Source organism: Typha angustifolia, chromosome 15 (genome assembly GCF_048772165.1).
Source record: "Typha angustifolia cultivar Huaian chromosome 15, ASM4877216v1, whole genome shotgun sequence".
Taxonomy (NCBI): Eukaryota; Viridiplantae; Streptophyta; class Magnoliopsida; order Poales; family Typhaceae; genus Typha; species Typha angustifolia.
This window is the reverse complement of record NC_133253.1, coordinates 9180565-9186564: the sequence shown is the minus strand read 5'-3', so window position 1 is coordinate 9186564 and position 6000 is coordinate 9180565.

Below are 6000 nucleotides of genomic sequence, written 5' to 3'. Positions count from 1 at the left end.
TGTTAGATTGATGTTATGGCCGATGATTTGTTCTGTTAAGAACTGTGTTTTGCATTAGGATCGGATGCCAGCAGGATCTGCCAGATGTTTTTACTACACCATTTGAAAGAGATGATGCAGACTTCACACCTACCAATGTCAAGCATCCTCTTGTGGCTTTCCTTTTGATATAATGCATTGGTCCCAAGTAAATGAAATGTTTTGTAAATGAACAACCTTCCTTATATGATAGGCATGTTTTTACTATTTTTATTTTACTTTGCTCTCAGCCTATATAAAAAGAGAGAGATAATTGTACTGAGTTATTTCATTATCTGTGTTAAATATATTTGTTGCTCGATTAGACATCAAAATTCTCTTCTCGTTCATCCAGCCAAAATGAATAACTAATTAGATATACAAGTATTCTGTATTAATGAACAATTCTCTGTTTCTTCCTCTAGCAAATTACTAGTTCACTATTATTGAACGCAATCTGTAGTTACTAAGCTAATGTATGTTATTTCTACATTTATTTATTTTTAACGAGTTTTGTAGATTTATTATGTAATATGCAGTAAATGTTTTATTATGTAATTTGCAGTTGTTGAACGGTTAGTATTTTCGAGTTCATAATTTTATTATATAATATGCAGTTATTGAACAAGTAACTTTTACAAATTTCACAGTTTTATTATGCAATTCATAGTTATTGAACACTTAGCCCCCCATCGATACTAGTGGAATAAAAATAGTTTTATTCTAGGATCTGGAGTAGTAACTAAACAACAACTTAGCTTCTTCTCGTATACTAATTCATCATATTTTTTCGTCTTATTCCATACAACTTTTAAAAAATAATTTAGTAATAACCTATAATTGCTATATTGCTATATTCCATACAACTTAGTTTTACAAATTGCTCTCTCTCTCTATAAAAGAAAATTATGTCACATAAATATACTATGATATTTGTACTACAACACAATACAAAGGACATAAGTTTATACTACACACCGTCAAGCACTACATAGCTATATGTAGGGTAATTAAGTCGAGCTTGATTGAGCCTACTTCTAATTAAGCTTGAATTGAAAATAATTTCGAGCCTTGATTTATGATCAACCTTGAATTGAAATCATTTCAATTCGAGCCAATTTCAAGTTCCAACCGAGCTCAAGCTTAAATGAGTCTATCAATAAGCAATTTCAAGTCTTAATCAATTCAAGCCAAATTTCAAACTTGATCAATCAAACTAATTTGTCCAGTTCAATCCCTAAAATAGTATGCTTTATATCCATGTTAAAACTATGAGTAGAACGAGATTAAATTTGTGGAAGCATACCTGAATCCATTGATGGAAAAAATAAAGCGGGAGATAATCCTTATAATGGTCTTTATCTTCTGTTCTTAGTGAATATCACAGAATTTTCTCGAAAGAGGAGATACGTAAGGAATAAAAAAAATTATTTTTAATTTTGCCCCTCGTAGAAAAAGAAATTACGTAATGATATCTACACATAAATTCCATAACAATAACACTCTTAAGACAATTAATTAATAATTAATTAAATTACTTAATTTTAGGCTTATTTAAATGATAGCATGCACACATGAATTATTTACATATGTGGCCCAATTATTAAAATAATATAAATTAATCCAACATATATATCTTGGATTATTTGGTTTGAGCATGTCAGAGATATGACCTTTTTGTGTTTAATGAAAAATTATATATCTGAAACAAATATAAAAAAGCGAGGTTTGGGACAGTCAGCGTGACATCTATAATAATTGCAGTAATGATTTAATCGTATATGATATAATTAAAAGAAAAACGTACTTCACTACATCTTTTAGATTCAACGAAGTGCACATCAACTGTGCAGGATTTACACTATAATCAACTGGGTAGAGTTGGTGGCTTGACAAACAGCATAGCGTACAACTTTTACTAAGAAAATAATGGATTTAAAACCCATGATATTTCACAGTGATTGTGTAGAATATTGCAAGCTCCAATGCAAATTGTCTCATCATTGATAAGTACACAAGAATATGATCAGTCTTTTTTTTTTTTCTCTTTCTTTTAATAAAAATATTTTTAAAAAATTTTAATCCAATCTTTATACTTATAACTAAAATGAAAATATTAAACTTTCTATTAAATTTAACTAAGTATCATAGCTATTTTAATAATTTTGTTAGATTATATTAAAATCTACATGTCTTTTCTAGTCTAAGGGTGATGATATACGTGGAAAGTCGAGAACCAGCTATAGCTGTAATGAAATAAATGAAGCTAACAAAGTAAAAAATAGAGTTGATGAAACTTAATTAATTTAGATTGAAATAATAAATAACATTAAACAAACATATTAAATATTAGGTTTTAAGTTTGAGTAATTGAAATTTGGAGTAATTTGCATAAACAGAGTTGATGGAAAGCATTGTAAGTAGTATGTAATCCCCAATAAGCTATTTAAACTTTGGATACTTAGTAAAATAAGGGTGCTAGCTAATTATTTGATAGTGATGCTATAAATTTTGTAAGCAGGAGACCATAATGGAAGAATGTTGTGAATTTTAATTTGACAATATGTTATTGAAAAAATGGAGATTAATAGGAAATTTCTCAGATTAATAGGACTCTTAGAAGATTGCTTGTGCTCAGTGTATTAGGAGCTACAAATATATTGGTATGTTGTCATGAGTATTATTTTGAATAGTCATTCTTGAACATTTAAACTACAAAGTTGTTAATTGGTTAATCAAGGAAAAGTAGAATATATATATATATAATGATGTAACCAATAATAAGAATGACAAAGTTGGGTACCCATTGAGAATATGCTGGGTTCTAGTACTAAAAGATCGGCTACGAAATTTATTGTAGGAAACAGTACGTACAATCGTGAGAAAATATTTGTCAAATATTATACTGTAGTTAGAAAATTATAAAACTAAGTGGATTAGATTCATAACTTCTAGATCTACAATTTTTGTATTTACTCCCTTCACAGATTCGAACTACAACTGGGACGAAAATACAAAATAACGTGGGTTATGGTGGTGATGACAAGTAGAGTGGATGTTAGGGTTATAGATGGTTATGAAAATGAAGTTGGATGGTGGATATGGTTAAGGGATGTAGATGAAGGGAACGAAGTAGTCGAAATCCCAAGGAAGAGAGATGGTTCAATAGACGAGAGATATTAGAAGTTAGGAGAAACCTTGTCGCCGATAGTAGAGGTGGAAGAATGGTGAAGAGGGAGAAGGGAGAAAGCCTAGAGAGAAGATAAAAGGCAAAAAATCAATAATCCAATTCCATAATGAATTTGGCTGCCATCCACATACTTATAGATGCTAGCCAACAAGTCCTAATAATAATAAGTAACCATAATTCTATAGGATTCCCGCTGATCGCGTTTGAACGCGCCCGATCGAGAGCGCGGTGGCGTTCGAACGCACAAAAGACGTTCTCTGTACGTGCGAACGTGATGCAGGCATTCGAACTCGCCTAACCACGTTCGAATGCGCATTATGCATTCTCTGTATTTGGGAACCTAATGCAGGGGTTCGCAAGGGCGTTCGAACATGAGCCCACCTGCGTTCGAACGCGACCTACAGAAATTTTATTTTAATAAAAATAAATAACTAATATAATAAGAAAAAATCATAACTAAGTGTATCAGAATATATTGAGTGTTATTATATATGTTCACTTATTGGCGTATAAAGAGTTTATTCTTTTTCATTTTCTTGTATATAAAAAAAATTAGGATTGTAATACCAAATTATTGTGAAATTTTGATTGTTGGCAACTAGATGAGTTAGTTGGAAAAGTTAAAAGCAATGACATTTTATTAGTTACAGAATAAATTAGTACGCATAGCAGGCAGATAGGAGTTTATTATATAATAGTACCATGTATTCTAGATTTTCATTTAGATGTTGATGATGTCATAGTTAATGCCTTGAGAATACAATTGTTATTAACATATGGAGACAGTCTGCTTGCTGGAATATTGTATATAGCTAGTATGTCTGAATTGAATAGTGTCAAGGGGATGGATAATCCATGGATTAAGATGTAGCAAGGTGATTAGATTGCACTGTGAATCTAACAAAAAAAATCCAGAATAGATTGGGAGACGCCTAAGAATCTAGATGCTATTTTTCTTTAATGTAGAAACCTTTTTTGATGAATTAAGAGAGAAAAAAAACTTTGGATCTAATCAATTGGAATACCTTAGGTAGTCTTCTGCCTCCTATAGTTTTACAATTTTGTCCAAGAAATTGGATGGACGACAACCTCGTGTCTACCCTTGTGCCAGCCCGGGAAGCTTCTCGTTGGTGTCCTCATGCCATGACTTCACCTCATATCCACCCATCATCGACTTCTTAGCGTACTTTCAACTATTTATATTGTTGACTCCAATCGAACCCCTTTAAACTCTCATCTTTGTTTTTTTCGTGTAAATTTTTTTAGGCAACTTTGGATAAAGACCCTTGTGGCCTGGTTATTGATTTTGGCATCCTCCAGGGCCACCGACGATGAACTCAAGGGTTGTGTAACTCTTCTCACCTCGTTGAATGTTGTAGAACTGATTTTATGCTATTTGCACCATTGATTTTCAATTTTGCATCTTTCCTTCATCGTCAAGCTTCTCTTCTCCAAGGTCAACTCTACTTCACCTCCGATCAAGTTGTTGCATTAGCATCATGCATTCTTCCTCGACTTATTGGAGACTATCGACATGTTGGTCTCAGCTAGCAATGGCGGTGATCATCGATGGCTACCTCCTTTTTCTTCCTTGGTTGGTCTCCTATTGAGGTAGAGGAATGAGAGTGGGATCCATTGGACTTGGGTTGAGTGTGGCCCAGCCCAAGGTAGGAGTGGGCTGCATTACAAGTAGCCCAATCTGAATTGGTTTTGGGTTGGCCTTCGCCCAACTTGATAGGTAGTGTTGGCGGGTGGCCTAGCCGAGTTTAAATGTAAGAATTACCTAGTTTTCTTTTTCGTCACTTCATCTAATTTTGATCAATTAGATCGTGTTGATTGATCTTGTCTTGCATTTAAATACAACATATTTGAACGGGTACTATTTATGGCAAAGAAAATATTGTCCTCTATATAATTCCTAATCAAGAGATGGGAGTTTTTTTTATATTTTTGGAAGGAAAATCCGTACACTTATTCATATCATTAGTTTCAATCAAGTAATTACAACTCGATACTATGGAAGAAAAGGAAAATATGGTAAAAACCCTAAGAACAAGTCCCTCACTTAGCTGTATTACAGACTGGACTATAGTAAAAACGAAGTATCAAGTATCAAGAACAAGCACTTAAGCATAATAAGAAAAGTGGAGATAAAGCAATACTCTAGAAATAAGTCTCTCACTTGGCTAACTACGACTGTACTACAAATATAACAGTATGAGTCTTGAAAGTTTGAGTACTCAACAAAGGAGCATGCTCACATAGGAATCCAAACTCACCAGAGACAAAACCCAATTATCATAACAAAATCATCTTAAGACTCCATTTGAGTAACCTGTGAAACCAATAACAACACCAAGAACAAAACAAAAAAAGAAAAAAAAAGAAACATATAGCGAAGGTGAGAATGATAGCTGTCAAATACATCTACAAAACTAAGAAACTAATTTCTCAAAGCATCTATGAAATTTATAGACTAGGACAACGACGGTAGAGCATAAAGCGAGGTGAGGCAGAGGCGGTCAGACAAAGGTGACTGCTACTGAGGGCCGAGGCCATGGAAGGCAAGTACCACGACGATTGGAGTGGATGACGACAATATAGAAGCAAGGCAGATGAGGTATACAATAACCGGCGACGCTAGTGACACGGAGGGTCAAGGTGCGGACCGAGGCAAGATCCATGACCCTTGGTGCTCAGCACAGACGATGGAGTAATGAGATGGACGGTTGAGGCATCAACGATAGTGGTGTTGCTAGGCAACGGTCGACATATGACGATGACAGAAGGAA